Source organism: Cynocephalus volans, chromosome 10 (assembly GCF_027409185.1).
Source record: "Cynocephalus volans isolate mCynVol1 chromosome 10, mCynVol1.pri, whole genome shotgun sequence".
Taxonomy (NCBI): domain Eukaryota; kingdom Metazoa; phylum Chordata; class Mammalia; order Dermoptera; family Cynocephalidae; genus Cynocephalus; species Cynocephalus volans.
The window spans coordinates 37,140,335-37,165,909 of record NC_084469.1 but is presented as its reverse complement, the minus strand read 5'-3'; the positions used below and the strand labels follow the sequence as shown (position 1 = coordinate 37,165,909).

The 25,575-nt window shown below is 45.6% G+C and overlaps 1 protein-coding gene and 1 pseudogene across 1 annotated transcript in view; both read left to right on the top strand.

Moving 5' to 3' along the window:
• Window positions 1-25,575, top strand: part of GAS7 (growth arrest specific 7) — a 224,763-nt gene that overhangs the window by 5,750 nt on the left and 193,438 nt on the right. The window lies entirely within an intron of this gene.
• Window positions 15,960-16,928, top strand: LOC134388820 (glyceraldehyde-3-phosphate dehydrogenase-like; annotated as a pseudogene).

The window sequence follows — 25,575 nt, the reverse complement described above, 5'->3', positions numbered from 1 at the left end:
TCCTCTCTCTCCCTCCAATGGCAAGGCTTCTGGGGTGTTGTTTATACCTATGGAGAGAAGTAGAAATGGTGGCTAACAGCTCTGTGTGATGTTTCCTTTGGGCTGACCAGAGCATGGGGGTGACATTGGGAAGGTTTAGTTGCAATAGGTGTATGAATTGTGAGAAGGTTTTGTAGAGTCTTAATAAGACCCCCTTACCCCTCTTCACATTTAATGTCTTCTCTCTCTACCTTCTGGTAAAGACTTGTTTGATTGGCTTGACTTCCTGGCTTTGCATCTACCTCCCTTCTCCAGCCACAAACTGGTATCCAGATTTAACCCCCAGGACTCCAGACTAAACTCGTTATCTCTCCTCTCTTCACTGCCTTCTACCCCACCCTCCAAACCTTAGTAAATGTTACCACCATCTGTGCACTAAGTTGCCTGATTGTCCCCACCCCTTACCTTTCCTGTCCTGTTCATTAGGTTAGCAATCCCTGCCCATTCTCTCTTAGAAACATGTCTCAAAGTTTTCTTCTTCTTAACTTGCGTTGGCAAAGCTTTTCTGTAAAAGGCCAGGACACATTTTAGGCTTTGCGGGTCAAGAGGCAAAATCAAATTACAGCTGCCTCCTGTGATTTGAGGTGTGCTGGAGGCAGTGAGAAGCAGCGAGAGCGCCCCATGTGGTCTCTGTCGCAACTGCTCTACTTTGCTGCTGTAGCCCCAAAGCAGCCATAGATAATCTGAAACCAATGGGCGTGCTTGTGTTCCAATAAAACTTTATTGACACTGAAATTTGAATTTGAGGGGCTGGCCAGTTAGCTCAATTGGTTAGAGTGTGGTGCTGATAAAACCAAAGACAAGGGTTCAATCCTGTACTGGCCAGCTGCTAAAATTAAAAAAAAAAAAAAAAATGGTTCAGATGAAATTGGAATTTGTTATAGTTTTCGTGTGTCATGAAATATTCTTTTGCTGTGTTTTCAACCATTTAAAGATGTGAAAACCATTCTAAGCTCATGGGCTGAACACAGTTTGCCATTCTCTGTTCAAATGTTGATCATTCATTCATCCAGCAATCACTCCTTAAGTGTCTAAGATGGGCTATGAGTGCTCTTGTAAGTTCTGGAGATAAAGTAGTGACCAGCGCAGAAAAGAAGCTAAACTTCTAGTTCTTCTAGATGGGAAGATGGTACACTAGCAAAAAATTAGATAATTTGAAAGTGCTATGGGACTAATAAAACAGGGCACTATCATGGGCGTGGTGGTGGAGGGGGGTCCAATAAGGCAGTCAGGGAGGAGTTATCTAAGGAGGTGATATTTGACCAGAGACCTGCATAATGCAAAGCAGCCAGCCGTGTGAGTGTTTAGAGGAAAATAATTTGGGCCAGAGGGGACTGCAGATGCACATAATCCTGAGTGGAGTCGAGGGGTGGGGGAGGCGTTTGATAGATTTGGGAGAACCAGAATATTCCAGGATGGTTACAGAGTGGTGAGAAAGGACAAGAGAGATTGGGGATGTGAAGGGAGGGAAACAGGTAACAGAACTGGGGAAGTTGAACTGTTTTCTAAATACAATGGAAAAGCTTTTGAGTGGATTGAAGGGGATGGCGTGTTCTGATTTGTTTTGGAAAGCTCATCTGGACTGTAGAGTAGAAAATGGATTTGAAGAGGGTAGAAAGGGAAGCAAGGAGACCAGTTAGGAAGCTCAGAGCAGGGTGGGGAGGAAGTGGAGATGGCGAGAAGTGGATGGATTTGGAATGTGTTTTACAGGTAGATTGACTTGGGGAGGTGTTTAGGGGTCCCACCTCTTGCAGGTTAGTTGCAATGCACTTTCCCTATCGTATTGTCCCCATCTGTCAGTCCTTCATTCTGCCACTAGAAACCTCTTCCTTAAAAAGTGAGGCAAATAAAAATTGGGAGAAAAGTTAATGTCCTTCCTGTAGAAAGTGCTTTTATAAACTTTTGTTCAAACCCAAAAAACAAAAAGGAATGCATCAGTATGAGAATGGGCAAAGAACTTGGATAGACATTTTATAATAAAAGACATGTAAAGTCATCAACATATTCAGTCTCACTAGTAATCAAAGCATTGGAAATTTAATGAAAAAGATAGCTTTAAAGCTAACTGTCAAAACAAACAAACAAAAAAAAATGGGTATTGTCAGGATGTAGGAAAATGGTCCTATGCTCGCTGGAGGGTAATTTGGCATTATACCTTAAAAGCGTTAGCAACATGCATGCCCTCTGACCCAGCAATTCCACTTCTAGGAATTCCTACTCAGGAAGCATCTGATAAGCAAGCTGTAAACATCAGAGTGTCCCTTGCAGCGCTGCTTCTAATAGTGCAAGATTCGCCACAACCTAAATGTCCACCTAGAGGAACTGGTTAAAATCAGGTTCACCTGTGCTTAGAACAAAACCAGCCATGCAGAAGGAGCTCAATACTATATTGAAGCTGAATTTTAAAAATAAAAATATTGGTCAGTGATGCTAAATGTTTTCATGGAGTTAGCATAGTTTGGATTTCTCCTTACGATAAGGCAGAAAGAGATGGTGTGTCCAGAAATGAATTGCTTTTTAAAAGCAGGGACTGTGTGTACTGTGCACTACCTAAGTATTCTTTTGTGGAAAAAACAGGTTGAAGGAATACATACTGGCCCAGAGCCACAGTCTGTTAAATATCCTCGGTAACAGCAAATCTTTGTCTTTTGAGGGATGGATTTGATTTTTTTGGAAACAGCCAAAATTTATTTGAAGCCAAGTCTGGTGTGTTTGTGCATGTGACTGTCTGTCACCTTTTCGCAAGAAGGGTTTAAGGCAGTTTACCAAAAAGCATATGGTACAATAAGATGAAAGCATAAAGATGTGAAGAAATCTGGAGAAAGGAGAATATAAGAAAAAGGAAAAAAAAACAAGATGACTGTTGGAAGGAAATTTGAGTGAAGTGGGTCATTGAGTTAAATAATGCTGTTCATGGTTAAAAAGAGATCCTACCCTCAAGTAATGATGGCTTTGAGCAGTTTTCACAGAGGAGTAACAGAAATGTTCTGAAAATGGAACTTTGCGGTGTATATCAGTCACGATGGGTTATGATAGGCTGCCATAACAAATGACACTGAAATCTCAGTGGTTGGATCAATACAGATTCGCATCTTGATCCGGCTGCAAGTCTTTTGTAAGTTGACTTGGGGCTACAAGCCCCTCTAGGACCCCGGATGACAGAGCAACCGCCTTCTGGAATCTTGCCAGGGACCATGTTAAAGAGCACATGGTTCTTAAAGCTTTTGCCTGGGAGTGACACATGACACTGCTCACATTTTGTTTCTCAAGCACAGCCACACCTAACTTCAAGGGGGTGGGAAGATGCAATCCTGCCATGTGCTTGGAAGGAGGAGCAGCAAAGCTGAACCTGTGTGGACAGCCCTGTTGGCCACCACATGGGCCCTCCCTCATGGGGATGCCCAGTTCTGGACTATTTCAGTTGAAGTGTTTTATAGTCACAGCAAGAGCAGTGCTTCTCAAACTGAATTCAATGCTTCTAGAGCAAGGCTTCTCAAAATGAATTCCCGGGATCTTGTTGGATACAGATTCTGACACAGGAGGCTTGGGATGGGAGCCGAGGTCCTGCACATCTGACAAGTTCCTTACCATGTGCTGTCGATGCTGCAAGGAGTTAGACCACAGTGTAGACCTCAGCAGGCGCCCTTAGCTCATGAGTGCCGTGTTTAGCTCTTATTAGTGTTTCAAATTGGCTTCCTCCCTCACCCAAGCTGTCTTAGCATCTAGCACGCTACTGGGCACACTGGTAGATACTTGGTCTACACTCTTTGAACAAATGTGGTCATTTCTTGATCCCAGACTTCCTGTGATTTTTTTTTTTTTTTCTGTGTGGCAGTCACACCTGTCACAACCTTGACTTCATCAAAACCCAATGTTGATATTTGTGCACTTGATATGTGCTGTGATTTCTGCAAGGCTCAGTGGATACAGCCAAGGCACCGGGATGAGGTTAGCAGCTCTTCCTCAGGGAGCTATTGGGATGTGCTCTCCCCTCCAGGGTGACTCTGGCAGGTGACGTCTTTCTGGAAACTTCAGGTTCACACTTGTTCTGTTGAAATGAAAGACCTACAGACATTTAGCATCCTTTGCTCTTTCTCAGATGCCTTAATTCCATCTCCCTTCTCATTTCCTTGTCAAACACACAGAGAGCTCCAGGGTTTGTCAACAGAAAAACTAATTGAGTTGTAAAAATTTTTTAGAGATGCTATTTTAAAAATTCTACAGAAATGAGTCCTTGTCCTAATTTAATCATGAGAGAGGATCCTTATTTTAGCAGTGGCTCATGGAAGAGTGTCATTGAGGCATTTGTTTCTGATTTGTAACATAACTTAGGAATGGAAATAGGAAAGCTTAACTTTGAATTTAGTTTGAGTCTGCTGTTCTCATTTAGTAAGCATTTTATTGATAAATAGCTACAAGCGTTTGTTGTGCTTGGAGTGAAAAATACAACCATGTTGAGTAGTCAGTAATCAAGGACATGCTCAAAACAAAATCTAATCTACTCAGTCTAATACTGTATTTTCAAATCATAAGGAAGGTTCTGCACACCTGGGGCCCACCTTCTGGTGTGGGCACATCAGAACCTACCTGTGCAATGTCCTGTGCATGGCATCAGACCAGAGCTTCCCCAGCATTAACGTATGTGCACATCACAAGGGGTTCTTGATAAAATGCAGATTCTGATTTAGGAGCTTTGGGTGGATGGAGCCTGAATCTGAAGGAGAAAACAAACTCTCTACTCACACAGCACAGAACACTTTTGTGACTAGATGTGTAGGGAAAAACTCCACCCGCCCTCACGCCAGGCAATTCTCCAGGGAACACCAACTGGATCTCTGCAATTCAATTCAATTCTGACACTGTCTACCTGGAGTTAGAGTCACATCCCACAGGTTAAAGGCTCAGTTCTACTAGTCTGCCCCCCACTTCAGATGCCAAGTACTGTCACTTATGCTTCTGATTGACAAGTTATAAATTTGGGTTTCCTACCACCTCCTCTTTGGGTTAGACTGATTTGCTAGGATGGGTCATAGACTTGGGGAAACACTTGTTCATGTTTACCAGTTTGTTATAAGAGATATTGTGAAGGATACAGATGAACAGCCAGAGGAAGACGTGCGTAGGGCGAGGGATGGGGGAAGGTGCCGGAAGCTCATCACATCTTGTTAAAGAGTTTCCATGGAGCTTTATCTCCAGCCCCACCTTCCTTCCTTTCCTTGAGGTTGGTGGTTGAGGCTCAAAGTTTTAATCCTCCAATCATTTGCTCTTTCTGGTGACCAGCCCCAACCTGGGCTATCTAGGGGTCCCACCCTTAGTCACCACAGTAGTATAAACTCCGGGTGTGATCCAAAGGGCTCATTATGAATAACAGAAGACACGCCAATCACTCAGGAAATTCCAAGGGTTTTAGGAGCTCTGTGAAGGGGACAAAGACCAAATATATTTCATATTACACCACACTAAGATTTTCTCTTTTCGTTTTTAAAAAAATTTTACTAATATTATTTTTTTACATTCTATCACATTGTTGCTGAGCATTTGGGAGGGAGGGGGAGAGATTCTCTCTTTTCCACTAGCACCCAAGTGCTGCCCCTGCTGCTGGTCTGCTGAGTGGCAAGGCACTGGCGTACCCTAAAAGCTTTTTAAGTTTGTCTGCAAGACAGTTACGTCCCGGAATTAGATTGGACTTGGTTTACTTTTTTTTTTTTTTTTAAGTGGACTGTAGATTATATGAGGTTACACAGGGTCATGGAAAGAGCACAGTTCTTGGAATTAGACCTCTCTTTGAATATATTTAATTTCAGAACAGAGATATGGTGGTGGCTGATATTCCTGTTTGCCCAGAGGGGGTCCCTGTATCTCGAGGTGGAGATGGGGCTCAGAAAGGCTTTCCTGGGCTCAGGGCCAGGAACCTGGCAATGGAGGAAATGCAGGATTCAGCCAGTAGGAAGGCTGGGGGCATGGTCTTGACTGCTGCAGTGTGAACCATGACGGTGGAGAGAGAGCCCAGGATGGTCTTCCAGATACCAACAGTGTTAGGGAAAACGTCCAGCAGGGACATGGCCCCACATCTTGATGTAGTTTAGTTTGTCACTTCCAAGGGGATGCTGGACACATTGTGTGGTTTGGTTTGTGGGCTGGAATACGAGCCCTGCTGCTACTGCCAGACCATGTTCAAGGGCAGGGCAGAACCTCGCTGGATGTGGGCAGCAGAGTGTGAGGCGAGAAAGTGGCAGCTCTGGGTTCAAATCCCAGCTCAGCCCCTGCTGCCTGTGTGACCCAACGTTAGTTGCAGAATCTTTCTAAGTTTGAGAGGGCTCCTGTGAGGGTCAGGAGAACCTGGGGGAAGAGCTTGGCACCTGCCACACACTCTGTAAATGGAGCTTTACGGTTAGCACACCATTCCTGTACGCTTGGGTTGATCATATTTGGATGCTGAGAACTGCCTGTTAACTGTGGCTTCCATTAGGCTGCTGCTGGGGTCGGGGAGACCTTTTTCCATGGGTCTCTCTGAAGTCGTAATGCAAGATTGTCTGGTTGCAGTGTTGTGGTCAAGGCACGAATAACCTGGGCATCTTATTCAATGCAGATCCAGATTCAGTAGGTCTGGGTGGAGCCTCCGATTCTGCATTTCTAACAAGCTCCCAGGAGGTGCTGCTGGTGCTGGTCTTGGGACAAGGCCTGGAGTTGCAAGATGGTAGAGCAGTTTCTTTGGGGGTCTTCAGGGCTTAGGCCCTACTTGTGAAAGCAAGTAAAGCCGTAACTGCTGGCCTTCACTAGTTCATTTGAAACTGCTACGTCCCGGTCGCTGCTGCTCAGGCTGGGCTAATTAGTCTTAATTGCTTCTTACCTGGATCTGATGGGCCTCGGGCTGCCTGGACACTCCCAGAAGAGGCTCTTCATGTAATGAGGAAAAGTCTATTTATTGGGAGAGGTGAAATTCAGGAGGCTGCTGGAGGACTTAAGCATTCCTTTACGACTTTTTGCCAGTTCCTAGAGTAAAGGAAAGGTTTGTTTCGAGGGGCTGGATGGAAATTCCTCTTGGAAAGTGTTGCTGCAGGGCCCAGAATCTAATCGTGGGTGTTCTAGGGCTGGAGAAGGTGGTAGTGCCACAGAACCACTGGAGAAGGTGGTAGTTCCACAGAACCAGCATCTCCTGCAGCCCCTTGACAGAAGGTCTTTGCTACCCTGGATTTAGCCTCTCTCCTGCTGCCCGGATTACTGCTGTGGCCCCTAACAGGAGTGACTGTCTGTTTTTATCCATTTGTGATGTCCATTCTCCATAGCGATGTTACTGTGATTTTTTCCAGCCAGTTTGATCACAAAACTCCTCCTGTTTAAGACCTTGTGTAGGATTTTCATTGCCTTTACGATCTAACATGCCTTAGCTTTGTTTACAAGGTCCTTCATGAGCTGGCCCATGTCTGCCTCCCCCACTGCATGTTTAGCCATTTCTTCACATGCATGATGTTACCAAAAGCACGTGAAACGACCTGATTCTTGAGCGCAACTTTGCTTTCTCTTGCTGCTGTGTCCTTTCCCTCGCCATTTCTTCGCCCTGAAGTAACCTTCCTCCCCCATCTTCTCTCTTACCCCACTCCCTTTTCTTTCTTTGTCTTTTTTTTTTTTTTTCTGGACAGCTCTATTGAGATATAGTTCACATGCTATTGAAAGTGTACCAGTCATTAGTTTTTTAAAGGTATATTCATGGAGTTGTGCAACTGTTTAACCGTGATTAATGGGGAACATTTTTATTACCCCCAAAAGAAACCTGTACCCATGAGCAGTCACTCCCCAATCCCCTCCAACCACCCCAGCCTTAGGCAACTGCTAACCTAGTTTCTGTCTCTATAGATTTGCCTATTTTTTCTTTTTTTTTCCTTTTTTTAAGGCTAGTCGCGTGAAGCTATAGAAGTGGAGAAGGAACAAAGAAATCTGTAACTGGTTGTGATCGATTAGCTGTAAACACCTCTGCACTTGGACCAACCTAGATTTGTCTATTCTGGACATTTCACGTAAATGGAATCATATAACTAACATGTGCCTTTTTGTATCTGGCTCCTTGGACTTAGCATAATGTTTTCAAGGTTCATCCATGTTGTAGCATGTGTCAGTACTCCATTCCTTTTTGTGGCCCAGTAATATTCCATTGTGTGGATATATTATATTTGACTTATCGATTCGTCAGTTGACGGACATTTGGGTGGTTTCTCCTTTTTGGCCATTATGAACATTGCTCCTGTGAGTTTGTCTACCAAGTTTTTGTGTGGATATATGTTTTCAGTTCTCTTGGGTATATACTTGTAGGGTCATACAGTAACTATATATTTAACAATTTGAGAAACTGCTGTTTTCTGAAGCAGCAACACTATTTTATAATCGTACCAGCAATGTATGAGTTCCAGTTTCTCTATATCCTCATCAACACTTATTACTACCTTTTAAATCATAACCAGACTGGTTGATGTGAAGGGGTACTTAATTGTGGTTTTGATTTGCATTTCCCTGACTATTAATCATGTTGAGATTCTTTTCATGTGCTTATTGGGGGTTTGCATATCTTCTCTGGAGAAAAGTCTATTCAGATTTTTTGCCCACTTTTAATTGAGTTATTTGTCTTTTTGCTATTTCCCCTTCTCTTTTCCTTTTTAGCCAGATTAACTTTCTGAGGACATAGGAGAAAAACTCAATAGTCCTCCCTTGCTCACGGTGGATATGTTCCAAGACCCCCAGTGGAGGCCTAAAACTGAGGATAGTATTGAACCGTATATATACTATGCTTTTTCTTATACGTACATACATTATCTATGATAATGTATAATTTATAAGTTGGGCACAGAGATTAACAACAATAACTAATAATTAGTAAAATATTAGGTCAAATAAGGGTTACTTTAATACAATGGATCTGATAACCCAGATGGTTACTGAGTGACTTATGGGAGGGTAGCATAAACAGCGTGAATAAGCTGGACAGAGGATGAGTCAGTCCTGGGCAGGACGGTGTGAGATTCTATCATGCTACTCAGAACGATGCGCAATTTGAAACTTACGAATTGTTTATATCTGGAATATTCCATTTAATATTTTCTGACTATGGTTGACTGAGGGTAACTGAAATCGCAGGAAGCGAAACTGCGGATAAGTGGAGACTACTGTATACTCTAACATCATCACAGAGTACTTCTCTGTTCACCAAGAAATGTGCGGGGATTGCACACCAGCAACCAGTTTTCTAGCTGGGTGTCCTCTAATTGGATCCAGTTCTGATACAGTCTACCTAAAGATAATGTCAGATCCCACAGCGTGAGGGCCCAGTCCCCAAGACTGCCCCCCCACCCCCAAGCACTAGCACAGGTTGTGACCTGGGCTTCTGACCAACCAGCTGTATATCAGAGTCCTCCAGTTTTACTAATTTTCTAGAGCGGCTCACAGAGCTCAGGGAGACACTTAACTTACGCACTCACCAGTTTATTATAAAGGAATCAGATGAAGAGCTGCACAGGGTGAGGTATGGGGGAAGGTGCTTGGAGGTTCCTTGCCCTCTCCAGGCTCTTTGCTCTCCAAAACGTCTATGAGTTCAGCTACCTGGAAGCTCTCAGAACCCAAGCCTTTTGGGTTTTTATGGAGGCTTCATTACCTAGGCAAGACTGATTCAGTAACAGGCCATTGGTGACTTACTCAACCTTCAGCCCGTCTTCTCTCTCCAGAGGTTGTGGGGTGGAACTGAAAGTCCCATCTCTAATTCTGCCTTGGTCTTGGCCATCCTGTAGCTACCTAGGGGCTGCCAGCCCACCAGTCAACTTGTTATACAAAAAGACACTTATCACTTTGGAGATTCGAAAGATTTTAAGAGTTGTATGCCAGGAGACCAGATAAGTGTTTCACAGTATCACAAACTTGTTCTCATTTCTTGGTTTTGGGTGTTAATGTCCTGGGAAGACTCTGCTGACACATCTCGCCTACATTCTTCTAGACGCCTGACCATTCACCCTACTGGGCTGGAATTCTCTTGCCCCAACTACGTTGTGGATTCCTCAAGGTCAAAGATTGGGTTCTCTGTTCTTTATAGACTCAGCCCTTAGTGCACAACCAGGCATAGGAAATTGATTTTAAAAAAAAAAAGGAAGGACCATAGTTTAGTCATTTCAACTATGGTGCTGATGAATACAAGATTCTGGGTTTGATACCCACGATAATTATTTGGCTTCACATGGGAAAAAAATATAGCAATCAAGAGTTTGCAGAATGACACTCTTCCAGAATCTCTGTTCCCCATCCAGCATCTTGCACATACAGACTATGGGCAACGAGAAAGTTTGGGGATGAGAGAGTGTATGACTCAAAGCAGAACATCCCTGCTGCAGGCAGGTAACTCAGATTCCATGAAGTCACCTTGTGCATGTAGGGCAGCAGTCCTTTATTATTTTCTGCCGGAGAGCAAAACAAGCATTGAGGGACTGATTTGATTACTGGTCACTCCCCGCGTGGGAGTGTGCTCAGTTTGTGGCATCTTGGGAGGTAGTGGTGAAGAGAGTGGGCGTTTAGAGCCAGTCAGAGCTGGGTGTGGACGCTGGCTGTATGAGACTGTGAGCACAGGCTTGCCTCACTCTGGACCTCAGTTTTCGTATCTTTAAAGGGAATAATGAAGCCCACTTCAGAGGATCGTTATGAACGTTCTGCAGAGAATCCGCAGAGATCATTGTGAATGATCCGGCCTCACCGTGCTGTGTGTGCTGGTGGTTTCTGCCATGATTATCCCTTATTTCTGACCCATCGCTCAGAATGCTGGCCATTATTATGTGCTTTTTTTTTTAGTAAAAGAAACCTGCCTCCTGGAGAGTTCCTCCAGACCTCTTGGTCACCATTTTTGCTGGTGACCTTGTCTTTCTGAATCCTGGCAACTGTGATCTTAACTCAGTTTCAGTCTTGGTTCTTCCAGGTCTTTTGTCTGGTTTTAGCATCATCGTTGAAGTTATGTTTGTCCAAGCAAGTCATGTGGACGAGACACTTGCACCAGAAATTCCTTTTCATAGTCTCAATCTCCTCCCTATCCCAGCCGGCCCTGGGTATGATAAAATGTGACCCAGATTAGAATCTTAACAACAGGTTAGTAATTAAGGGGAATTTTATCTTAGATCAGGTGACAGATAAACTAGCCTGTAAACAGATTTTTCTGCCTGTGGGTAGGTTATTGCTCAGTATGCAGGAAAACGCTCTCCTCTCGTTTGGGACCACAGGACCTATAGATGTTTTCAAGTTGATGTGTCTGTGACATGGCAAAGGGGACATCAACTCCTTTTGGTCAGCCGGCTGCAGGTTTTGAAGCCCCGTCTGTGTCCCAGTACCTGTCTGCCCTGGCCCTATCACCTGATCTTTCAAGAGGGCACTTGCAGGGCTCTCTGCTCATCCTTTTTCTCCAGTTCTCTCTCAGGGAAGAGGACCGAGGAATTCTTCCTGTTTCTGACTCCCTGCTTTGAAAAGAAGAGGCAGTTTTGATCTTCAGCAGAAAAATAAAATAAAAAGCTAAAAAAGAGATGCGGCTTTTTCAAAGGTCAGCTTGTCCCTCTAGCCAGATTACTAACACATGTGATTAGGAATGTGGGATCAGGAGAGAATGCACTGGGGTTTAAGGATGCTCACAGGGAGAGATAAGAGGCCCTGTGTGCGCCTTAAGGAGCCCTGTGGTGGGTGTGTCTGTCAGAGGTTCTGATAGGGTTTAGAATTTCAGATGAATTTCCTCTAGCCAGGGTGAAAATGATGCCAGCCTTTTTATCTGTGCAGGGAGAGTCCTCTGTGTGAATCCATTCCCAGCATGTTTAGGGGTGGGGAGCCCTGGCTGTGGGGAGATGTTGGGAATGGGGCTTGGCCAAGGCATTGCCAGGCACTCCACAGGGATTGTAGAACCAACTCTGGCATGAGCCCTTTGCCCTCGACCAGGCCCCTGGCCCAAGAAGCCAGTGACATGGAAGTGGGAGGCAGGCGAGTGGAGCTTGCCTGAAATCTCTGATCTTCCAGTCTTGGTGTTCACCGCTGCTGGCTTCAGGGGGCCCAGACACAGCAACGACTCTTCCTGCTATTGCTCCCCTGCCCCCGCTCCACACCCCCACCAGGGACTGTGGCATGGGCCTTGGATCACTCCCTCCGGGAACCCCTAGGGTTCTGTGGGACCTGGTTTGAAAACCCAGTGTTATGTGATGCTGAATGCTGACATTCCTCTGTGCCCGCAGCATCGCTCTAGGGGGTGCCAGACACTACCAGTGCCATTCTGGTTTGTTTCCGAATTGCTTGCCAGAGGTGGTTGGGGTGCTTAGTTACTCTGGGTGGCTGGTCTGCCTTATTATTAGTCTCGGAGAAATGATTTCTTTGAGCAGCAGTAGAAGGTGTTAATTGTGCCTCACTGCAGATCGTCATGACTATATATATATATATATTCAGCCACAGCTGCAAGTCACTTGCAAATGAGGACCAATGTGAGATGCAGGCAGATTGGAAAGGGTCACGTGCAGACGGGCAGCTGGCATGACTGATAATCACAGAGTCACCTGCACTTGGCTTTCTAGGGTTTGTTGGGGGAGAAATAGCAACATTTGTGCTTAGAGGCCGTACCCCACATGAGAAGGTTGGAGGGCGGTGGTTTGAAGGTAACTGACACCCCCCTAGGATGGACAAGTTCTCCATTAACCTGGTCCTTAGTAAACACTTTTGTATGTCCATTGAGCCAGGGACTCCAGGTCCCACATGGCCATCCCCGGTGTCCTCCCCAAATCTAAATCTCCTTAAAATCTCTACTGGCTCCCCTGGCTCGTCAAGGCACTCCCTCTGTGGGCCCTGCACAAACTGTACCTGGCTTCCTGCCCTCACACGCCTCCTCAGTTTTCCTCTCTTGGGGAGAAGAAAGCACCTTGACGTCTTCGTGCCTGCACAGCTGCTGCTTCTGTCCGGAGGCCCTTCCCCTCATCCCTGCCCAGTGAATGATAATCCTTGTCAAGACCCAGCCCCACTACACCTTGTTCTGTGTGGCCTCCGGTCTCTCTCCAGGCAAAGTCGTTTCTTCCTCCGGCTTCCATAGGGCCTCCCACTGCGATGGCAGCTCCCACGCTGGACTGCAGTGACTGTTTCCCCCTCTACATACAGAGCTCCTCAGGGCCAGGAAAGTTGCTTCGTAAACCTTGTAACTGCTCTGGCCTGGCAAGCACTTGGTGTCTGTGAAGTCTGGCTCACTACATATTTGATGGCTGGCTGGATGGAATGGATGGATGGATTAAAGGGAAAAGTAGAGCTTGCCTTAAAGAACTGGGTACATGTATGATTTTGGCTCATGGCTTAACCAGCCTTTCTCTGAAATTCTTGGCCCAGACGAGCTTTAACCACATGGAGTAAGAGCTCCGCCAGACTCATCCCCTCCTGTGTCTTTCTCTGCAGCCCTCTCCTTCTGAGACACCCTGGGGATGCGGCTGAGAATGAGACGAAGTGGATAAGACTCAGGGGTCCCTGTGGCCAGGGGGGTTGTCATCCACAGGGAAGCAGGCGAGTGATCAGGGAGATACACCCAGCACGGTGAGGGGTCCCGGGGCGGGGAGCAGCCCAGGGATGTGGGGGCACTAAGGGCCTGTGATGGGCTGAATTGTCCTCCCAAATTCATATATTGAAGTCCTACCCAGTACCTCAGAATGTGATTGTCCTTAGAGATAGCGTTCTTAAAGCGGTAAGTCCAAATGTGGTCATAGGGTGCACCCTCATCCAATATGACTGGTATCCTTATAAGAAAGGGAGATCACATCAGATATACACACAGAGGGATGACCGTGTGAAGACGCAGGGAGAGGACGGCCATCTGCAAGCCAAGCAGACAGGCCTCAGAAGAAACCAAGCCTACCAAAAACTCGATCTTGGACTTCCAGCCTCCAGAACTGGAAGGAAATAAATTTGTTGTGTAAGCCATCCAGTCTGTAGTACTTTGTTATGGTGGGCTTAGGAATCTCATAAAGGGCTCTTAACCTGGATGAGGATAGGTGACTTATTTACATGGTTCTGTATGGGATCGAAACCTTGAAAAACAGGGACACCCTACTTGTCCCTGTTGGAGTGAGCAGGACTGAAGCCATGTTGGGACCTAAAACCACATGGGCTCTGAAAGATTTTAAAAGAGCGCAGTTTTTTTCTGGGCATGCATTTCTCTGAGTTCCCTCTTTTGCCGTGGTTATTTGATATTGTGAACCTTGGTTATGGAGCAAAATGACATTATTTACATGAATGTAAAGTTGTCCTCCAGTCAGCCTGAAACTGCAGACTCACACGTACTACCCAGACCCTGAGATAACAGCAAAGATGGGAGCAGGAATCAGACGAGGCCTTGGTGAGACCTTGCACCTGACTCAGAGACACAGACCCCTCGCTGCTCACGTGCTGCTGTCTCCTCCTTTCCATTTTCCTCCAGTCCATTCCCTCAACCCCCTCTTTGGAAACCCCTCAGTAAACTTGAGGCTTGGAGATGGCTTTAGCCCAGCCAGTCTCCTTCAGGTCTTCAGGAGAGATGGGTTAGCCCAACATCTCTCCTCAGGTCACTGGTATTCCTGAATAAAAGCTGACTTCCATTTTCACCAATATTTGATTTCAGTTTGTTTTTGTCTGGGGGCAGGCAGCTGGATCTGTGAGCTTGGTATCAATTTGGGGGAGTCTCAGCCAGGAGCTGAGTGTGTCTGTAACATCCTCATTTTTCTTCCTGACACGCATTCCTGGCTAACAGGCTACATGTTCCATTTCCTAACCTTGTTTATTGTGTGTCTCCTTCATGAGAATGTGAGCCCCGTGAGGGCAGAGCTGTGTGTCTGTGTGTGCAGTGCAGGCTCCCAGGGCTAGCACAGGTGAAGGCCCATGAAGGCACTGGGTGCATGTCTTTTGGATGAATTCTGTCTGAAAAATGGCCTGAAGTTAGATTCCTCACTCTGGGCCTAAATCCAGAATTTTTAATTGAAATAGCTAGTTTTCAGCATCCAGGTCTCTGCTTAGAGCTCACCCTGAGAGGTGACTTACTGTTGGTTCTGTCAACCGAGTCCCATATATCTCTCTAATCTCTATCCAGTCCCCACATGTGATTGACATGTTAAAAATTAGAGAAGAAATTGCCTGTATTAGCTTTGGTTTACGCTCAGTGGGCTGTGCCACAGATTATATTAAACTAAGTCATACCAGCCAATGAGTTTGAACATGGTTACCCTCCAGAGGTTAACTTAATGTGACCAAGGACTCCATCACCACAGCATCCCTGACACCCACGGTAGTGCCTGGGCCCAGAGTTGGGCACTCACTGTATGCATATGTGGGGAATGAATGAGCCAATCAATATAAAGGACAGGGAAGTCAATGCTGAGCGTCTCCCGGTGGCATTAGCCACCGTCCTTGAGGACGGCAGCCCCAGCCCTCCACAGCCTTCCCGCTGGGCTCACTGCTCTATTTTTCCTTCCAGGCTGGGGCTGCTGGTTCTTTCTTTGTCTGCAGCCCCCACTTAAGGGCAGACGTGACATCCTGTTGCCTCCTCAGTGTAAGAGGAGAGAGGTCTCCTTTTATACCTCAGAGCTCTTGCTCCCTGATTTCAAGACACTCATAACTTGCCTAGGAATTTTTGGCAACTCTCTGTTCCTCCTGCTTTGTGTCCAATTTTCTCTTTATTTTTCTCTTCACCATGCCACCCCACCCCCCTTGCTTTTTGAAAAATTGTGAAACTCACATAACATAAAATTCACCATTTTAAAGTATCCAATTCACTGGTATTTAGTACATTGACAGTGTCACGCAACCATCACCTCTGTCTAGTTCCAGAAGATCTTCATCAACACAAAAAGAAGCCCCAGCTCTCTGCTCCTTCCCATTCCAGACCGCCGTGTCCCAAGACACGATGGTGAAGGTCGGAGTTAAATGGATTTGGCTGTATTGAGCGCCTGGTCACTAGGGCAGCTTTTAACTCCAGCAAAGTGGATACTGTCATCATCAATGACCGCTTCATTGAGCTCAACTCCATGGTCTGCATGTTCCAGTGTGATTCCGCCCATGGCGAGTTCCATGGCACAGTCAGGGCAGAGAACAGGAAGCTTGTCATCAGTGGGAAGGGCCATCACCACCTTCCAGGAGCGGGACCCCACCCACATCAAATGGGTGACGCTGGTGCTGAGTATGTTGTGGAGTCCATGGGTGTCTTCACTACCTGGGAGAAGGCTGGGCTCACTTGAAGGGTGGAGCCCAAAGGGTCATCGTCTCTGCACCTTCTGCTGATGCCTCCATGTTCGTGATGGGTGTGAACCGTGAGACCTATGAGAACACCCACAGGATCGTCAGCAGTGCCTCCTGCACCACCGACTACTTAGCCCCCCTGGCCAAGTTCATCCATGACAACTTTGGCATCGTGGAGGGACTCATGACCACAGTCCACGCTGTCACTACCATCCAGAGGACGGTGGATGGCCCCTCTGGGAAACTGTGGTGCGACGGCCATGGGGCTCTCCAGGACATCATCCCCACATCTACTGGTGCTGCCAAGGCCGTGGGCAAAGTCATTCCTCAGCTGAATGGGAAGCTTACTGGCATGGCCTTCCGTGTCCCCACTGCCAACGTGTCTGTCATGGATCTGACCTGCCGTCTGGAGAAAGCTGCCAAATATGAAGACATCAGAGAGGCGGCGAAGAAGGCATGGGAGGCCCCCAAAGGGCATCCTGTGCTACACTGAGGACCAGCGTGTCTCCAGCGACTTTAACAGTGACACTCACCCTTCCACCTTCGATGCTGGGGCTGGCATTGCCCTCAACAACCACTTTGTCCTGCTCTTTTTCTCGTATGACGATGAATATGGCTATAGCAACAGGGTGGTGGCCCACATGGCCTCCAAGGAGTGACAGCCCCCAGGACCACCAGCCCCAGCAAGAGCACAAGAGGAAGAGAGAAGCCCTCAGCTTCTGGGGAGTCCCTGCCCCAACTCAGTCCCCCAACACACTGGGAATGTCCCCTGGCACAGTTTCCATCCCAAACCCCCTGAAGAAGGGAAGAGACCTAGAGAGCCCAACCTTATCATGTACTATTGCTAAAGTCCCTTCTATGCAAAAAAAAAAAAAAGAAAAGAAAAGAAAAAGAAACCCCGCATCCACTGGGCAGTCACCCCCTATTCTCTCTCTCTCCCAACCCCCAGCCTCTGGTACCCACTAATCTATTTTCTGTCTCTATGGATTTGCCCATTCGAGGCATTTCTAGGGATGCAAGCAGAATATGTGGCCTTTTGTGTCTGGTTTCTGTCACCTAACATGATGTCTTCAAGGTTTGTCTACATAGTAGCATGTATCCTTGTTATGACTGGCTAATATTCCATTACATGGATAGGCCACATTTGTTTATCCGTTCATCAGCTGGTGGACATTTGGGTCTTTTCCATGGTTTGGCCAGTGTGAATAGCCGCATCTACTCTTCCTGCCTCCGATCTGCCTCCACACACTGACTCGTCAGTCTTGTGTTGAAGCCGCACAGTTGCTGGTAGTGGGAAAAGCTCTCATGGAATGAGAAGCCAGGCTCCGTCCTAGCTCTGGCTCCGTCTATGAGATTTTGTCAAGCCTCAGTTTGCACGTTTCCTCAACGGATATAACGTTCCCTGCTTTGCTTACTCAGCCCTGCAGAATGTAAGAGGCACACATCATGGAATGTGCGTTTAAGCCCTTTATAAGCTGGAAAGTCAGATGTCAAATACTAGTTATTTGTGTTCCTCATTTTTCCTTTGATTTTCTCCCTTTCTGATTTTTTTTTCTCTTCTTTCTTTTTTCTCCTTTTGCTAATTGCTGCATTTTAATCCCTTTTTCTTTCTTCTCTCCTTTTTTTAGCTGGCCTGGGGACATAGTAGAGAGTATTCTGTACAGTGCTGCATTGGAGGTGGACAAGATGATCGATGTCATGTGGGGCATCCCTGGGAAAGACAGGACAAGTTGCAGAGGAGGGTGGTTGGCAGCACTGGCTAGTGGTTGATGGGAGGACGTCAGCCACAGCTGGACCCGAAGAGGGAGAACATGGACTGCAATGGCGTGTCATCCCATCTGGATTGGATTTAGAGACTTAGTTTACAGACAGCTTTGAGGCCTTTTGCAGTCCAGGAAGTAGCCAGATTGGTGGATACATAGGCAGATATTAGAATCCAAACATGCAGACCCAGTGGACACTCGGGAAAGCAGCAGATGGAGGTGTGTGCTTTTTTGGTGTGTTGCTTTGCAAATGCTAAATCTTCCGTGGTCCTGTGCATGGTGTTTTCCCAGCTGAAGGTGAAGCTTCTTGAAGGCAAGGGAGATGACTGTCTTTTATTTCTCCCCATCATGTTTGCTCGTGGTGCCCCTCATAGAGTTCTGAACACAAGTGGCATATAATATATGTGATGACCACTTTACTTAGTCCTATTAATGGTTTACAGAAGGCTTTCATGTAGGATTTCTCATTTAACTTTCTCAGCAGCCTGGCAGGGTGGACTCCATTTCTTGAATAAAGTTAAGGCTCAGAGAGGTTAAGGAACTTGCTCAGGACACACAGCCAGCAGAGGTTCCAACACTGCTTGGAACCAGTTCTCTCTACTGCCTTCCCCCCACCCCAGCCCCCCAGACTGTCTGGTTTTTATAGCAGATAAGAGCCATGTGGCTGTGCTTATTTAAGAAGATGGGAAATGAATCCTTATGCAGTTGGACCTCGTTCATTTTGGAGATTATTTTTTTCTTAACGTCTTAGAAGTTTCAAGTTCAGAAGAAGTTCTATAAAAGTTGCAGGTGGCCTTTCCTATTACTCAAGCAGTACAGACTCCACTTTTCTCAACAGACTTCAGAGACACTTCCAGGAAAGCTGATTTCCTGCAAAACTGATGTGTTCTCATTTGATACCAGAGGGTCTGATTTAAGGAACTGTTGTCGCCGATTCTTGGTGACAGGCATGGAGCCAGCTGCGAACACGGTGCAGCTTGGAATTGGGTTCCAGGTTTGCTGTTGGAGCAAGTAACTGCGAAGTCTGGCTCCGACTGGGTCTGGCAGGAGGGGCTGGTGTGTTGGAGTGAGTAAGCCCAGGGAAAGCTTGCCTGCAGGAAATTTGGTCAAGATGTTCGGTTTTAACACCTCTGGTTTTCTTCCAAACCAGGAGAGGAAAGGATTCTGACTTAAGGGAGGAAGGAAGTTTTAGGGCTTTCCATGAATGGAACTCAGAGCTTGACAGATCCTGGCTTCTTTGTGGCTCAAGTGAAGCTGCAGAGAGAGAAATGGTGCCTGGGAGTAGAAGGACTTTTTTCCTTGGCTGGACCTTAGGCAAATTGCTGAGCTTGTAAAACAATTGATCACCAGTGGTGTTTGCTGGCTCAGCCACAGAAAGCGCTGGCTGGCCTTTGAGTTGTTCAGAGACTGGTGGGGGGGGGGGGGGCAGGGAATGCTTTTAAGCTCAGAGACCTCTCCTAAGCTGACAGAGCTGCTGAGTGTGAGATGGAAGGTTAAGAGGGTACTTCTTTTTTTGTTGTAACTTTTTGGTACTTTAATAACATGATAAGGGGTTTATTCATTGAGCAAATCCTCATTGAGTGCCTACCAAGTTCAAGGCATCACTTGTGAAGCTAGAGATATAGTAGTGAACAAAACAGACAGACATCCTTGCTTTCATAGAGAAACTATATATTTAGTTGGGAGGACAGCAAAAAAAACTAAGCAAACTGTATGGTGATTTAGAAAGTCTGCAATTTTTAGCCAGCCTGTGGCTCACTCAGGAGAGTGCGGTGCTGATAACACCAAGGCCACGGGTTTGGATCCTATATAGGGATGGCCAGTTAGCTCACTGGCTGAGCGTGGTGCTGACAACACCAAGCCAAGGGTTAAGATCCCCTTACTGGTCATCTTTTTTTTTTAAAACAAAAAAAAAAAGAAAGAAAGTCTGCAATTTTACCTGGGACAGGAAAAGAAGGTCTCATTAGGAGAGGATATCTGAGCAAAGCCCTAGAAGATATGAGGCAGCAAGGGTGGGAGAATATGCATTTACAGACAAAGCTCAGACTGGCCCCAGAGGGAGCACAGCCTGCTAAAGGCAAGTTTGATACAAAAAGAAAGAAAGAAATACACATCTCAGGTGAAGTGTGTATGGGCTGGCTGTAGAGAGAGTGAGCAGCAGCAGCCCTGCCTTCTATTGGGATTCAGTTTTTATAGTTTCACTATCTAATACATATTCATGATATCTAATGAATATCCAACTAAGGGGGTGGTTCCCAGTTATGTAACATAGTCTTGCACATGCTTAGTTGGTCTCCTTTTAGAGCCTACTCATTGGTTGAATTACAACATACCCCCTGGAAAACACCTAGGAATTCAGTGCTCACCAGCTTCTCTAGTAGAAGGTCATTCAAAGGATAAACTCCCTTCTACTGAGCACGCCCAGCTACTGGATTTTCCTAAGTCAGCCCCCTGAGGTCTCAGTTTCCCCTTGTTGGTGCCAAAAATAGGTCCAAAAAGCAACAGTAACTTTTCTCTAGGGGAGCACCTAGAGGAGGGGACTGAGACCTTGGGGAGTGGCTTGAAACCCAGAGATGTGTCCCAAAACCCAAAGCCATGGAAACTGAGTACTTCCTATCTCAAAACCATGGATAGAATTGAACCCTAAATGTACTATGTTTTTTTCTACACACACGTAGCTGTGATAAAGTTTAATAGATTAACAGCAATAACTAATAATAAAATAGAACAATTATAACACTATGTCAGTATCACTATTCTTGTGCTTCAGGGCCGTTATTAAGTAAAATCAGAGTTTACTGAACACAAGCACAGCCATGCAGTGATATTCGATCTGGTAACTGAGATGGCTACTAAATGACTCATGGACAGAGAGCATGTACAGTTTAGGTATGCGGGACAAAGGGATGGTTCACATCCTGGGTGGGATGGTGCAGGACAGTGTGAGATGTTATCACGTTACTCAATATGCAATTGTTTCTGGAATTTTCCATTTAATATTTTTGGACTGCAGTGGACTGTGGGTAACTGAAATCATGGTTATGGGTAGGGGGACTGCTGTATGTTCAAGTAATGATACTGAGTAGGCGTTTAGGAAGATGACTCTTCCCAAATGAAGGGAGAAGTTCAAGGGAGAAGTCTGGGCTGGAGATATAATAGTGCCACTGGTTTCACACTGTCATACTGGATGAGATCACCTAAGGAGTGGGGTGCGTAGAGAAGAGGAGGTGCAGATATGGGGTCTGGAGGCACCCCAAAGTAACAGGACTGGGTGGGAATGGGTATGAGAAAGACCAAAGGAGCATAGGAGGAACACCGGGAGACCCGACAGTCTTTCCCTGGGCTCAGTGAAGGCAGGCACAGTCACTGGGACATTAGCTCCATTGGAAGCTCTCAAGGAACAGAAAACACTGAGGGACACCAGGCACACCCCAAACAATATCAAGAGCAGGTTGCAGCCACAGCAGTGCTGTGCATTTTCTGGCGTTGTCAACATCCTGTTCAGTACAAACAGAAACAGAAACTTTAGCATGGCTAAAGTCTGTGTTTGCATTTCCCTTAACCCCCAACCCAGGCCTTACTGGCAGGCTCAGCCCACAAACAGTTTTAGCAAAGGAGATACTGTCCACAAGGTTTCACATCGTGCTGAGTGCAGGTGTGAATTTTTTAAAAATTATTAATTTTTAATCACACACAAAATATATGAATTAGGCCATGTATCCTCAACAGGGGTGATATTGCCCCAAAGGGGGAGAAAGTTGGTTCTCGGATGGCAAAAATATCCCGGGTCTTACAGTGGTTTGTGGCCCTCCAGTGGGCCACAGCACATAAACAGATATACAGCATGTCTGTGGTTTTAAAATTTCATGAAAGGAACATCTTAAAAGGTTCCTTAGAGAGAACCATAATGAAAAAAAGGTTGAAAGATCTAGAATTATTCTAAAGCCCCCTTTAACTACATCCCCAGCCCTCTGTGGAAATATACCATGATGATTTCTGGCCTTACTTCTTCTTTTAAATAAATAATAAAAAGGTGTTATATCTTAACTTCTTTTTTGTTCCCATTCAATAATGTATCTTGAAGTTATAGACATATCCATCAGTAGTTGTTTGTAAAAGCTCTGTATGATATTCTATAGCATAGATGTAGCATAGTCTATTTACATTCCCTGGTTGATGGATATTTAGAGTCTCTCTATTTTTTTTTTTTTTTTTTTGCTATTAAAAATGTCACAGCAATGTTCATTTTTGCATGTGTGCCCATGTTTGAAGCCTCTTTCCCGAGGGTAGCAGAAGAAGATGACATGCTGGGGTCCTCTAAATAGGATGAAGATTCGCAAAGGGGAGATGCAGGGCAGAAAGCAAGGAACTAACTAATGTTTGCTAAACACCCATCCCACTTCAGGCTCCGTAACTGCCCTCTGAGCACATTGTCTCCTTAATCTTGGTGACACCCACATGAGATTGATTTTTTTTTTTTCCATGTTGTACTCTAGCTATGTGAAAACTGAAGTTTGAAGAGGTAAAATAGCTTGTCTCAGGACACACAGCAGGTGGTTGCAGAGTGAAGACCCGGAGCCGGGTCTCTGTCTATAAGCTCTTGAGATGACAAATGAGAGAGAGATTCCTGGGAGTCCGTGGAGTCTTTGATCAGATGTGTTTGGGGGGGCTGTCTCGGGGAGCAGCTCCTAGTAGGCTGGGTCCTGGCTCTATCAGTGTGCTGATCTTTTTTATTCAATGAAGGGTTCCTTATTTTTCAAGCAGTAGAGTGCTAGAAATTGTTTTTATTGTCTTGTGTTTTCACTGACTAAGCAGAAGAGGCAAAATTTTTCTATTAAAAAAGTTTATAAAGTTCATAATGTATTAAGTAAAAGCTACAAAATGCTATGTATAATAAAATTCCAAATTTATGAAAAAAAGCATGTGTGTGTATATAAGGAAGTCTGGAAGCAGATTCATTGAGAGGCCAATGGTGGTTATTGCCAAGTGAAGGGACTATGACAATGGGTAGTTCCTGTTTTGGGGCTTTCTGCAATTAGCCCCCCAGTCCAATTTCCTTCAAGTAACATGTATGAATATTGTAATGAGAAAAGCATAATGCATTATAAAAGAATAGCATCAATAAATATTTCATTAAAAAGCAGAAGGAAGGAAACTAGAGAAAGACAAGAGATATTTCCCTAACCTGGTATGTGTAAGCGCCAATGTCCATCTGTAACATTTGAGTTCTCCCTGGGAGTGAGCTGGAAGTGTTCCCTAAGGACCCCACCCACTGGAAGGGAGCTGGTGGCCCTGGGTTCCTGGGTGCCTGTTGCTCTGAGAGCACTGCCAGGCTGCTTGGAGGCAGAACGACCTTCCTGTGTGATGTGGGGCGTTCCAAGGCCAGGCAGGGTCCTCTGGATGGGGCAAGGTAAAAGGATATCTGAACCAGCCCGCCTGAACATCCTGTTTCCAGATCCTGAGAGCCACTGAGTCTACTTCCAGAGGAAGCTCAACTCTCGCCCCCTTTTGAGGGCTGCAGGGGGACAGAGGGGGCCTGGATTTGGGGTGCTCTGTGTGGGACAGGTCAGTGCAGTGCAGAGATGCAAGCACTAGATCCTTTGCCTACATGTACTTTGGGGGCACAGTTCTGTTTTAAGGTGTCTGAGGGAAAATGAAGGTTTGACCTTTTAAAGTTCCTTTTAGCAGAAAGTTGGTGGTTTGTTAACCATTGGAGGGAGCTTGCCTACCTACTCAGCCATCTATAGAATTTGATGCATAAAAGGCATTGCTGAGTAGAGAAGAGGAGGTCAAGGTCAACCTGGAGGGTACCAGGTTGATGTCACAAGAACTCTTCAGTGGATCAGAACAAAGGTTTCAGGGGCTCCCAGGGGTCTGGGGTGGCCAGCAGTGCATGCGCTTGGCTCCTTTTCTGTTTTAGAAGCAGCAAGATGAAGTCATGGTACATTTCAAGGGAAAGATGAATTAAATTTTTCCTAGAGCAATTTTCTGCCAAGAGAAAGCCCAGTTGAGGCCATATTCCTAATCCTGGCTGCACACTGGGAATCGTAACTGGGCAGGGATGCCCAGGTCACACCTAGGCCAGTGAAGTCAGACCAGGTGAAGCTTCCCAGGTGACTGCATTGAGCAGCCAAAGGCGAGAAACCAAGCCAGCTGAGCAGGAGCATCGCAGGAGTCTGGGCACTGTTAGTGACATCTGTCATGTCCTGAGCGCTTCTTTTGCACCAAGACAATGTGCTAAGTGAGTGCTTTATCTGCGTTCCCTAATTGAATCCGCACCCTATGAGGTAAGTGCTTGGAATGTACTCATTTGACAGGTGAGGAGTGGAATAGCTACCTATGGGCATCCAGCTAGTGAGTGGTGTCTCAGGTGTCTGCGACTCAGCCTGAGATCTGCCCCTCAGTGGGAAGCTGCTGCGTGGGGAAAGTCACTGCTGGGAGGACGGGAACACTGAGGGTGGATGGGAGCCAGGGGTTTGCAGCACTCCCAGCACAGCCCTGTCCCCAAACAGAAGCAAAGGACTGAGTTATGATGCAGGAGTGATCAAGAAAAATAGAAAGCAGGTGCTAATTAAAAATGCGTCAGATGTTTTTCTTTCTTTCAACTCGATTCTAATCTGTGTATTCCTCTCTAAAGCATTTTTGTTCTAGATATTTGTATTCTTTAAATCTCATTCTCATCTATGTTTCCCTTTCTACAACATTTTTTTACTTGCCCATTTTTAATTTACTTTTAAAATGATGGTAAAACACACACAACATAAAATTAGCATTGTAACCATTTTTAAGGGTACAGTTCAGTATTTACCTTCATGTTGCTGTGCAACCATCACCACTGTCCATCTCCAGACCTTTTTTTATCTTGCAAAACTGAAACTCTGTACCCATTAAACGATAAGTCCCCATTCCCCCCCTCCCCACTCCAGCCCCTGGTAACCTTCATTCTGTCTTCTGTCTCTATGAATTTGACTACACTAGATGCCTCGTGTAAGAGGAATCGTGTTTTTGCCCTTTTGTGATGGGCTTACTTTGCTTAGCATTCTAAAACATTTTTAAGAGGCAAATAATTTATGCTATTCCTTCATAACAAGTTATGGATTCATAGAGAAACATGGATTGATCCGATATGGCTCTTTTTTTTTTTTTTGTCATTTTCTACATCTCTGGCAAAGCAACATGACAAATGTTCAGCAACATGAGAAAATCAAACTTTAAAAAAATGACTCTCAGAGTAAACTGGGACCTGTGCACTTCCTTGATTTTTTTTTTTTTCCCCTTCTTTAAAAAAACTAGAAGATGTGAGCTCCCTGAGAGGTCTTGTCAAGATTGAGCAGGGGGCAGGACCCCAGGGAACTTAAAGGATGAATTAAATTCTTTAAAGAAGTTCAGGAAGTGACAGCCAGGAGTGGTTCACACCATTCATAAAATATGTGGCTCCCTCCTAGAGAGAGAGCAAGGATTCAGTGTGATATTGTTTTCCTCCCCGAAATAAGTCCATCCAGCTCTCTGAACACAGGCTGTGTGATCTGATACTGGGCAGCTT